The sequence below is a fragment of the Psammomys obesus genome, unplaced genomic scaffold (genome assembly GCF_907164565.1).
Source record: "Psammomys obesus unplaced genomic scaffold, mPsaObe1.curated_primary_1811, whole genome shotgun sequence".
Classification (NCBI taxonomy): Eukaryota; Metazoa; Chordata; class Mammalia; order Rodentia; family Muridae; genus Psammomys; species Psammomys obesus.
The window spans coordinates 18,463,725-18,476,246 of record NW_026596125.1 but is presented as its reverse complement, the minus strand read 5'-3'; the positions used below and the strand labels follow the sequence as shown (position 1 = coordinate 18,476,246).

At 50.7% G+C, this 12,522-nt stretch overlaps 1 long non-coding RNA gene across 3 annotated transcripts; it reads right to left on the bottom strand.

Moving 5' to 3' along the window:
* Positions 1-211: 211 nt before the first annotated feature.
* LOC129665097 (uncharacterized) lies at positions 212-4,158 on the bottom strand. 3 transcript variants are annotated; one of them, XR_008718334.1, is made up of 4 exons: positions 4,002-4,158; positions 3,437-3,577; positions 1,814-2,698; positions 212-366 (listed from the first exon to the last, which is right to left on the bottom strand). It is a non-coding gene; the product is annotated as an uncharacterized LOC129665097 (long non-coding RNA). The 3 variants fall into 3 exon arrangements; XR_008718333.1 differs by having other exon boundaries at positions 212-1,978; positions 2,530-2,698; XR_008718332.1 differs by having other exon boundaries at positions 212-2,698.
* Positions 4,159-12,522: the final 8,364 nt, after the last annotated feature.

Sequence of the window (12,522 nt, the reverse complement as noted above, 5' to 3'; positions counted from 1 at the left end):
TACCCTCCCTTTATTCCTAAGGAGCATGATTGTGTAACTCACCAAGATTCAGATTAAGCCTTAATTGTATTTGTGCAAGAAAGAATCCAAAGCTACCTTGGATTTAATGAATAAGTGTTTAATTAATTTTGACAGCTTTTATCTTTATTACCTTTGGAGTGATCCTTATAGGAATTAATCACATTTTTTCAGTAATTAAAAAAATCACAACTCACTTCATGATTTACATTTATTTACATTGCAGAATTCAAACAAAAAAAGAGGAAACTTTGCTGATCTTCGGAGAAAGTTCTGAACACGTCTTTCAGCAGAACAATCATTTGGGGACATCAATGGAGCTTCTTAATTAGGTGACAAATCTGAGTGCTGAAAGGAGCCACGTGGTGAGAGCCAGGAGACATGATTTTACCAGGTCCCCCGAGAAACCCCAACCTGCTTAAAAACGAAACGGCTTTCCTCCAGGGAAGGGTAATCCTTGGAAAAGTTGACAGACTGGATTGAAATTCAATTAATTATTATTATTATTATTATTATTATTATTATTATTATTATTATTATTGGTGAGGTAAGACTCCTACTTCCTTCCAGGGCTGTGAACTGAAGCACACGGATACAATTGGTAATGTCCCAGCCACACATTTGCAGATGCCCAAAGCAGTCAGAGCTGCAGTGCTCGGCCTTTTGAATATTTCCTCACTCTCTCTCTCTCTCTCTCTTGAACTTTTCTCTCAGTGGAGCAATGGAGTGACCCAGAGTAGTGGCCAGGAGACAGAGCTGTGTCTGGGGGATAGCTCAATGTTAAGGTGCGTGCAAGGGAGTGTCCTGGGTTCAGTGCTCAAAGCAAACATACGTGTGCACGCACACACACACACACAGGCACATACACACACACACACACTCACAGAGACAGAGAGCTGGGGAGAATCCTGGGATTCACTGGCAATAAAGATGGCGCCTCCCGCATTTCTTCCCTCCGGCCAGCGCTCCCATTCCTTCTGAACTTAGAGTTGTGCAGAGAAAATCATATTGGCCTTTGGCTTCCCATAACCGTCCTTATGTGCAGAGCACCGTCGCTCAGCATCCACAGTGAGGCCCACGAGGCACAGGCCCCGATTGTCGCTAACTAGTTTTGTAGAGATGGCCGAAGAAATTCTGCCTTTGGGGTCAGCTTGATCTGAGTTTGAATCTGATGTCAGCTGCAACTTAGCGAGGAGGTTCCCTTGAACCCCGTGTCTCTGTATATGTATTTTATTTTAATTTTGTGCGTGTGCATGTGTGTGCTCACAAGTGCAGCTGTTCATTGAGGCTAGAGACACCAGCCACCTCGGAGAGTGAGAACAGTGCGCAGGACTTGGCATTAGAGACAAGGAAAGTGAAGCAGAACACAACAAAGCACAATCCTGGCCCCTGGGAGGCAAGAGCAGCGGCTCTCTGCGAGTCTGAGACCAGCCTGGTCTATACAGGAGAGTGTCAGGCCAGCCAGGGCTTTGTAGCGTGACACACCAAACAAACAAGCAAACGAGAAGACGAGGGCGGGTGGGGCGGTTAAGAGTGCTTACCACTCTTGGGCTCAGATCCTAGCACTCACAACTGCTTGTGCCCTCGTTCCTAGCTGGGCGTCTGCACGCCTGTGGTGTTGTTTGTGGCAGGTGTGGCACCGGGAGGAAGGTGCTGCGTGGAGCGGCGCGTCTGCCATGTCTACTAGTGCGTGACAGCTGTCCTGAGCACGCAGCCTCACACGTCACACGCAAGGGCAGCGTCTGTGCTCACAGCATCGAGGAGGGAAGGGTAGGGCACCGACGGCGACACTCACCCACGGTGACTGGGGCGCAGCATCAGGCGCTGAGAATCTGTGTTCACACCTCGGGCGGCTCAAGCACCGGCCGCCCTTCCAGACCACAGCTTGATTCTCTGCACACTCCGGCTCACAACTCTCGGTAACTCCAGTTCCAGGGGACCTGACACCCTCTGCTGGCCTCTGTGGGAGCCAGGCATGTACATGATCCACACACACATGGGCAGGTAGTGCGCGCGCGCGCGCGCACACACACACACACACACACACACACACACACACACACACACACACACACACTTTTAGTTTAAAAAAAGTGCATTCTGTTATGGGCGTCGCATCCCTCAGAGCCTGAAGCATTTTCTTTTCTGTTTTGCTTTTTGAGATGAGGTTCTTTACACAGCCCGACCGTCACTCTTCACAGGCTGGCTTGGCACTCGCAGAGACCCACCGGCTTTTGCCCCCAAGTGTTGGGGTTATGGGGGGCACCGCCGTGCCTGGCTTCCCGAGGGCTTTCAGGGTAGCGGTCAAGGGTGCGCATGTTGAAAGACCCTCCAGTTACTGAGTTTTGGTGGTGAAATTCTTCATGTCACGTTCCAGCGCCGGAAGAACAGCTCCTAGGCCAGGCCCCTCACACAGAGAAGGTGAGAGAGCGTTCACGCATGCCCCTGCTCCCCTTCCCCGCCCCTTGCTTGTGAGATTTTTTTTTTCTCCAGAGGCAGCAACAGGCTTACCCTGAGAGAAGTCTTCTCCAGAAGCTGCTCGTCCTGCTTCGCTCCGGTGTACACACTGTCTGCTGAGCTCTTTGCTCGGTGCTCCGGACCAGCTGGGAACGGATGCCGGATGATTGGCAGATCCGACGCTGGGCACAGCCAGCTGGGCCCGGGAACGCCCTCTTCACCCCTTTGTTTGAGTAGTTAATTTGTCCCGAAGGAGACAAGTGTTACAGTTTTGTTTTTTTTTTTTTAATTTCAGTTTATTTACTTTACATCCCAATGGTGCCCCTCCCTCCTCCCCTCCCAGCCCCATTTTCTCCTTTCCTCTCTCCGTTCCCTCCTCCCCTCCCAGCCCCATTTTCTCCTTTCCTCTCCCCGTTCCCTTCTCCCTTTCCCCCCAGAAATGGGAAGTCTCCCCCCTCCTATATAGGCCCTCCCCAGCACCTCAAGTCACGGGGGGGGGGGGACTGAGCACATCCTCATTCCCTGAGGCCAGGCCAGGCAGCCCTGCCAGGGGGGATGATCAAAAGCAGCAACAGAGTCCATGTTAGAAACAGCCCCACCTCCAGGCACCCTGTATGAAGAGCAAGCTGCTCATTGGCCACATATGTGCAGGGGGCCGAGGTCCAGACCATGCCTGCTCCTTAGTTGGTGTCTTAGTCTCTGTAATCCCCCATAAGCTTGACAGGGTTTGAATACTGTGCCTGACATTCATGTGGATTGGTTTATTTTAAAGACAAAGGAATATTTACTCTTACAACCATTTTGTCTGTTGAAAATTCTAAGCATAGGGTTAGGGGGTATGGGAAGCAAGAGGAGCATAGCTTCTCATTTGCAGAGGTGTCTGTTGTAGGCTGGTGTGGTCATCACAGACAGAGCTCGGCGACCAGAGGAGGCCGCGTCACCAGCTCACCCCTGCACTCACCTTTGCACCATGCAGCTCTGGAGCCAGTGGCTTCAAGTCAGGTCAGCCATGTATCCGAAACACGAGCCATGTGTGCGCCCTGGGGCTGTGAATGTAACATGGGGACATGCAGCAGCTTCACAAGTCTCAGAAGGAGGGTTCCTGGAGCAGACAGGATGTGACTCTGAAGAATCAGTCAGAGAAAGGGGGAAAGGGCTGTTTGCCCAGAGGAGAGAATAGCACGAAGGAGCACACAGTGAGGGGCATGGGACAGAACCTGCTTTTGCTAGGCAGGCGCGAGTGTGGGTTCCTCCTCCACATAAAGAGCTGTGCATGGACTCTTAACCCTCACCCCAGCTCTGGAAGATGCATACCCTGGGTTTCTGATACCCACTCCAGCTGCCGTAGCAGGCTCCCGGTTCAGAGACCGTGTCTCAAAAGCTGAGCAGAGAGCATCCAGTGCCAGCCGCTAGCTTCCACACATTCTGAGGGTGCACCCACCACCACACCCACCACACATGGTCACACGCACGCATGCACGCACGCACATGGGAGTAGAGAGAGATCTTGAGATTATAATATTTACCTGGGACATTTCAGAATGAAATCCAGCCATGATGTGAAAAATTCTCAAGAAGCCTCGATAGCTGCTGGCCGGTGCTCCCGCAGGAGAAGCCCTCGGAGAACTGGGATTGCTCTGTCCAGGGCAGCTGGCCTCTTCGGGACAGAGGCCAGCAAGAGGAGGACGAGGGGGAGGACAGAGGCCAGTGGGAGGAGGACGGAGGGGGAGGACAGAGGTCAGCGGGAGGAGGACGGAGGGGGAGGACAGAGGTCAGGGGGAGGAGGACGGAGGGGGAGGACAGAGGTCAGCGGGAGGAGGACGGAGGGGGAGGACAGAGGTCAGCGGGAGGAGGACGGAGGGGGAGGACAGTGGTCAGCGGGAGGAGGCAGGGGACAGAGGCCTGCGGAGGAGGAGAACGGCCATCTGTCCGGGCTGCAGTCCACCCAGCTGCCCGCTGCAGCCCCCATTAGCTTGGGAGGAAGCACAGACCCGAGCCTGAGGTCCCTGCCAGTCTTGCAATCGGCCGGATGCTTTGCCAGCAAGAGCTCGAAGAACGCCCCACCTTGCAGAACGTCCCTCTTTGTTTCCTTAAAAAATACTTTTACATGTATCTATTCTTTGTGTCTGAGTACGTGGCTTTGCCGAGAAACACACCGGTGAGAGCAGTGGACGTTCGAAAGTCATACCCTTTCCCACGAGGGTCCTCAGGCATGGACCTTTCCCGGGGAGCCATCGGGCACCCGCCTTCTTGCCCTCCCCTCACCCATCTCCTCCCCAGTCTGCTGGCCTGCCACCCATCCTTCCTCCTCCTGCCCTCCACCATCCCTGTCTCCTGAAGCTCAGTATTTGGCTTAGACAACAGAAAAACAGATAAATTAGTTTCAAGCCCATGCTTGCTTGTCAATGTATAACAAACAGTGAGGGTGCCTTCATCCTCTCCTGAATCCTGAACTCCTGGCTAAGCCCACAGAACTGTGATTGTTTGATCCTTTTTCATTCTATTTATTTACTTATTATTTATTACAGTTTATTCACTTTGTATCCCAGCTGTAGCCCTCCCTCCCTCCCTCCCTCTTCTCTCCTATGCCCCTCCCCTAGTCCACGGATAGGGAGACCTCCCTGTTTTAATTGATCAACAATTTATTTGAGATCTGATCTCAAATAAACATAAATAAACATCTCAGGCTGTCTTCAACCTCCTTATGTAGCCGAGGATAACCTTGAACACTCGACACTTCCGACACCCCCTCCCAGCTGCTAGGATTACAATGCGTGCCGCCACCACACGCCTTGTTCATTCTGATTGTGTGGCAATGCGCATAAAGTTTAATGTGAACACGCTTGACAGTTTCACAGCGGCACATGTACCCGCTCGGTGCTGTGGGGGCTTCCCGTACACCAGGCTCTCGCTCTGAGCCACGCCCCTGCCCTACCGCGCTTGCTTTTACATTCTATTTTGAGTTAGGGTGTTGCTAAGCTACGTAGGAAGGTTTGGACTTGTGATCCCCAGCCCTGGTCTACAGTGCTGATAGGAATGCCACGGGGTTGTCATGACCCCCACATTCCCGCCAAGAGCAGCCACGGTGCCTGCTTCTCTACAGATTCTAACACGCAGTTTTCTGTTTGTTTCACTTTTAGCAGTAGCCATTCCCATGCCCTGTGGGACTGTGGTTCTGATTATATTTCTGTTAGAAGGAGGGGTGATGACAATTTTTAAAGTGCTCTTACTGGCTACTTGTACTTCTTTGGGGAAATGCCTAGTGTACACATTTTTTTCTTTTATGATTTGTGACCTTTGTTTCCAATTAAAATTTTTGTGTAACCAAAAATTGATTACATAAAAGATGTGACTATAAGTAGGGAGGCTTGTAATCTTAGGTACTCAGAAGGCTGAGGCAGGAGGGTCATAAGTTCAAGGCCAGTCTGAGTAACTTCAAGAAACCCTGCCACTAAATAAAAAATTGATAGATAGAGAGAGATAGAGAGATGACAGATAGATGATGGATAGATAGATAGATAGATAGATAGATAGATAGATAGATAGATAGATGATAGATGGCAGGTACATAGGTGATGGATGATAGACTGATGGATGGATAGATAGATAGATAAGTGATAGAATGATAGATGACAGATAGATGATAGGTAGCGACAGACAGAAAGATAGAGAGATAGAGAGATAAATAGATGACAGATAGATAGATGATAGATAAATGATAGATGATAGAATAATAGATAGATGATAGATAGATAGATAGATAGATAGATAGATAGATAGATAGATAGATAACTGATAGGTGGATAGGGGCAGGGTTAGAGCTTAGTGACCCTGGAGAGTGCTCACAAGGCTCTAAGTTCAATCGTGGATATTGGAGAAGAAAAGAAAATCAGAATCTGCATAGCACTGCTATAGGGCAAAAGGCTTTCCCACATTCTGGAAAGTTAAGTTATATCCACTCTGAGTGAACTTCGCTATAGTCTGAAGTAGGAACTGCCCCCTGTTCCGGCCCACCTCCACTGCTCCATTGCTATTTGAAAATACTGTCCTTAGTGGGGCGTGGTGGTGCACACCTGTAATCCCAGCACTTGGGAGGCAGAGGCAGGGAGATCTCTGTAAGTTCGAGGCCAGCTTCGTCTACAAGTGAGTCTAGAACAGCCCAGGCTACAAAGAGAAACCCTGTCTCAAAAAACAAACAAAACAAAACATAAAAAAAAAACCAAACAAACAAAAAAGAAAGCAAGAAAGAAAAGAAATGCTGTCATTTACCCATGACTTTTCTTGGCTGAAAATCAGCTGACAAATGATGTAGGTGTGGACTCTCTTCTAACAAGTTTAGTCCAGACTTGCAGACTCGTGTGACTCTCCTGGCTCTGCTGTCAAAATCGAGTGGAGTGTTGAGGACAGCTCGCTTCTCCGTGTGGACCTTGGAGCGGCAGGTGTGTGTACAATAGCCCGTGCCCCATCTGCTCATGACTGCACGGCAAATGGCATCGTCTATCCCGTGCTTGGTAGCGGGCTCCCGGGATGGCTTCAGTCAGCAGCATTCAGCTCACTGGAGTCCAGACTTTTGGGGACACTCAAAAGTGAAGATGAAGCCCAACTATGTCATCAAATAGACAAGATGACCAACCTGTCAACCAGACAGTCGGTCAGCATCGGTTGAGACCAGAAGGCCACCTACATGGGTTGGTGGCTCTATTTGTGTTCCAGAGACAGAATTCCATTGTGCCTCTAACACCAACGCTGGTCAGTAATGCGCCTCCTCAGAAGATGGCCAGCAATGGGACACGGTGCTTACATGGTCATGGGCTATTAATGGCCCCCTTTGTTCTCGCCATCCAGAGCGCCCCATACAAGACCCCTGGGAGTGTGTGGCCTCGGAAATGGGCCTAAAAGGAGACCTTTGGCACCTGTGTTTTAGTGGCAGACTGGGGCAAGCCCATACCTGAGCGAATCTGATCAAAGGCCGTATGGGGCACAGCAGTAAGGCTGTGCGGAGCGTGAGCAGCCTGCATTCACAAGTGCCGTCCACACCTGTGTGGGAGGGCTTGCTAAGGGAAGCCATTCTGGCTCCTTAATGGACGGCCATGAAATTGACAAATTAGGGGGAAGGAAATTGCCTCCGTGAAAGCGCACAGCTCATCCTTCTGGGGACGGCTTGGCCTTCCCCCCAAGGCTGTAATTGTAGTTTCTTTTCTAATGGAGGCACTCCTCTTTCGTGCTTTCTCGCTCACCTTACGGCCTACTAAAGACGTCTGTAAAGGGAATGAAGTTGGAGGGTATAACTCAAAAAGTAGCTTTTACCTGAGCCACCTCTCCCAACGCGAAGACTGAGGCAACTCCTGCCAATAGAACATTCCTGAATTTCAATTAGTGATGGATAAATGTTGCCATCTTACTAGGATCAAGGCAATGTTTTATTCTGTTAAGGTACCTTTAGTTATGATTTTTAAACAACACAAATATAAATTGCACTTAACGTAAAAGCATGATTGAAGAATGTGTTTCTCCCGTGCTCTGTATTCTGAGCTCAGGTAAACAGATTGGATTAGGCTAGTGACCATGAGTTCTGTGCACGCTCAGCGCCTCAGCTGCAGCTCAGGGCGTGGCTCTGCTGCTTGCTCGCTTTTCCTCAGCCCGTGGTCTGTGTCTTCTCAGAGGCAACTTCCATCTTGATTTTCTGTTCATCCTCACACTTTATTTTTTCAATTTTAAGTTATGTCAGAGGCTGAAGAGATGGCTCAGTGGTTAGGCGTGTGCCCTGCCCTTGCAGAGGACCCAAGCTCAGTTCCCAGTGGCCACATATGGCGCCGCCTCACACATGGAGTTAGGGTGTGTAACTCCAGCCCCAAGGCATCTAAGGCTCTTCTCTGGCCTCTTCTGGCACAAATTCCAAAAACACGCGCACACACACACACACACACACACACACGCACACACACACACACACACTGTCTCTCTGTCACTGTCTCTGTCTCTCTCTTTCTCACAAAAAAACCCCAAACCAAAAGCCAAACCAAAAGAAAAACCCAAATATTTAAAAAGTCCTCAGGTTGTGGCTGCACAACCCCCAGGCAGCGCGTCACTGACGCTGGGATGCACTCTCCTCCGGCTTGTGCGATTTGCCCTGCGGCCCTGCTTTTCACTCTTCGCATAGTATTCTACCGCGCAACCTCACAGTCTCCTTAACTGCCATCATCACTAAGTCGTTTGCGCTGTTTCTCCTTACACTCCTGTGCCCGAGGCACACGCGTGTGAAGCGCTTTCTCTCTGTGTATACACTGGGGGGATCTTCCTCAAAAAGACCCAGTTCTTGCCTGTGAACGCGGCCCCCGGAAGGGCAGCAGGGCTGTGGTGTGGAAGGAAGGTTACCTGTGTGCGAGTGGCCCACGCGCGTGTCTGTGTGCTTTCCTGTGCAGCTCTAGGCAGCCAGAGCTTTTATATGTCCATCTAGGATACAATTGTCCAGAACCAAGTGAAGACTCACATTATATGGCAATAACTGTTTGAAAAGCTTTGCTTTTATTTGTGTGTGCATGTGTGAGAGTCCGGGAGTGGGAGTGTTTAGTTTGAATATGGAAGTCAGGAGTCGGTGGTCGTGTGTGTACTTGAGTGTGTGTGTGTGGGATGACTGTGAGTGTGGGTGACGAAATGTGTGATGTATGCATGATACTGTGAACATGGCAGCTTGAGTGGGAAAGCACAGGCGTGAAAATATGTGTATGAGTGTTTACACGTGTTTCTCTGGGGCTATCTAAGTGTGTCTTTTTTACAACATTAATGTGTGAGTGTGTATCAGCGGGTGCTACATGCATGCACACAGGTCTGAGTGTGCCCCTGGGGGCCATCAGCTGTCCTGCTCTGTAGCAGCCAGTGTATTCTCTCGAGCCTGTGAGGTCTCTCCCTGACACTCAGGCACCTGAGCATACTCAGCCCGATGTGACATGGCGCTCGCAGTATGTCCCATCTGTCTGCCTCTTCCCACAGCTCTGCTGCCCACAGCTCTGCTGCCCACGTCTGTCACACTGCCCCGCCTCGGGCATCTCCGTGGCCTTGGCTGTTGGGGCCTGTTTCCCTGCATCGCTCAAAGCCGCTTTTCTGGGCTGTGACCTGGCCCTGCCTGCCACGCCTGCACACCTGCTCCGTTCCCCATCGTGCAGGAAAGGTCCATGTGCCTGGCACAGTTACACAGCTCTCCCTCTGACTGACGGAGCAAGCTCCGGTCAGGTCTGAGGTCCCAGCCGAGGCCGCACTCCTCCGCTGTCACTCCCACGAGGCCACATGCTCCTCCAGATGCCAGCGCAGTGCTCATCCCTCTGTGTGATAGTTGTGTGACCCGCTCAGCTGGAGATCCACCAAGCGCCAGGCTGGGCTTGCCTTGGCCGCCCGAGTACTCTCAGTGCCTAGTGAGCTGCTGGATCTGAAGGTGTGCCGTGCTCGTTGGCTCTTTGGGATCAAAGGTCGGACGTCTGCAGTGCCGCCTCAGTCCTGCCGTGACTCCAGAGCGGGGAGCTGCGGTTCTGAGAAGCCTCTCCTGGAAAGATGTGCATATGTGCAAATTTGTGTGCAATTTCAGTGGGCTCGTGAGCTACGACTCCTCGCTAGATGGACTTGCTAAAGTGCTGTTATCGGCTGAGATTTGCTGCCAGTGGACGAGGCAGATGAGAGGGGTCTGCTCCCATGGATTTGGTACTAAGAGTGAAACCAGAATTGGAGTAGAGTGCCCATCACTGGGCTTCACTGTTCACGGAAAAGGCGTTGACACTGTCAGCAAAAGGGCTGTTCGGGAGTGCACGCCGAGGTCGCCTGCTGTTTGTGGAGAGTGCTTTGAGACCATTAGCTTCCTAATGAAAGCACACGGATGCACCATTAGAATAAAAGAGAATTAGCTAAATTGAGCTAAAAGGGGTGGAAACTGCATGCTTTAAGGTGATATTCCCCAAACCCCAGAACTTACAAAAGCAGGATGGCCTTCCCTTTCACCCTGCACGCCCACAGCTTCCTCTGTCCTTCCCACACCCACCACCAACTCCTCACCTACCGTGAACTGACTGCACGGGCTTCTGGGCCTTCACGCCCAGGGATGCAAGACTCCTCTGTGCAAAAGATACAGATGGGAAGAGAAGGGAGAGGACAGTCCCAGAACAGCCAGCACATGTAGGTGTTCTTGAGTGTGCGGCCTTGGACTTGCACTCAGGTCCTCATTCGTGGAAGGTGAGCATCTCCTGAGCTGAGCGCCTCCTGTATCATTTCATTACTGCTCCAGTCCCGGCAGAAGTCCAGGCACACCGGTCAGTCCCCAAAGCTTCCGGAGGGTTCCCTAGCATGCTGCGTGTCAAGCGTGAGGCAGGAGGCCTGGCATGCAAGAAGTGATGAGCACATTTCTCCGTGGCTTCTCAGAGGGCCTGAGTGCAAAATATTTTCAAAGGAGCAAGCGCAGGACGGGTTTGCTGAGCAGCTCTGTCTGGGAAGGGTGTCTGATCACGAGCATCCTTCACGCCCTGTGGCCATGGCTGGCTGAATGTGGTGTGTCGACCGTCACCCACACCAGGCAGGAACCCAAGGTCTGCTTTGGGGTCAGGCATGATGTCACAGGACGTCAGCTTCCAAGCATTTCTGCCCCGGTCCTGAGCTGACAAATTGTTTCCAACAAGAAGACCGCAGGGGATGGACGCTAAGAACTCTGGGATATTCCTCATTGGCTCACATGTATTTGCACCAAGGTGTGAAAAGCTGGGTTGGTTGAAAAGTTATGCTTGTGTACAATGTGTATGTGGGCACGTGTGCCTTTTGCCATGTGCAGGGGTCAGGGGACAAGTTTGCACACTCAGTTGTCTCCGAGTTCCAGTGGTCAAGCCCAGATGGCCAGGCTGCCACGGCTGCCCCTTCCCACACATGTGGAGCCCCTACACACACACATGCACACACGCACACACACACACACATATTACATATACTATACACACACACACACACACACACACACACACACACACCTCACTCCTGTAGCTAGCACTATCACATTGTTGTGTATAAGGTCACGAGGCAGGGAGTTTTCAGAGACATTTATTTTATTTCTGTATTTTCTTCTTCCCCTTCCTCTTTTTTATCTTTATTTTTTGAGTCAGGGTCTTATGGTGCAGCTCTGGCTACTTGGAACAACCAGCCTGGCCTCCAGCCTGCAGACATCCTCCTGCCTCTGTCTCCCTGGGCCCTGGGATTGAAGGCGTGAGCGACCACACCTCACCTACTTTTTCTTTGTAAATAAATGTTTCTGTGTTTGCTTGTGTGAGTGTATGCTGACGCGTGGGCACCTGGCCAGGCCAGGCAGGGTGTCGAAGCTGTGCTCATGCTGGTTGTGAGCCACCCAGCGTGGGGGCAGGGAGAGACTCAGGTCCTGTGGAAGAGCAGCGAGTGCCTTTAGCCACCGAGTCATCTTTCCAGCCTCGAGTGTGCATACGCCTGTGTGTGGGTGTGTGTACTCTGGCTATGGCACTCATGTAGAGGTCAAAGGACAACTTGCGGGAGTCAGCTTTCTGCTCTCACCACGTGGAGTCCAGGAATGGAACTTATGTCCCAGGCTTCCCAGCCAGGCCTTCACCAACTGATCGTGTGGCCTGTGGAGCAGATTTTGTTTTGACAATACGATTAAAGAGGAGAGACTGAGCACACACTTAGAAATCCAGTGAAATAAAGCACTCCATCAGTGCCAAGTGCCCAGAAAGAAGAAACAGCAGAACTGACACCAGGGGAGCAGCAGACTACTTTGAAAAAAATAAGTCAATGTTTAAAACAGCCATTTCACTTAATTTTTTTGTAAAATGTCACTTTATTAAATGACATTTTTATGCATGAGAGATAATTGGTGCTTGTTATAAAGGGTAAGAAAATGAAAATAAAAAAAATTTTTTAAATAAAGCCTGAATTATAATTCTACTTTCTCCCAAACTCTTTAGGGGGAGAGTAAGATAGGGAGACTGAGAGAGACACACACACATACACACACACACACACACACACACACACACACACACACACACACAC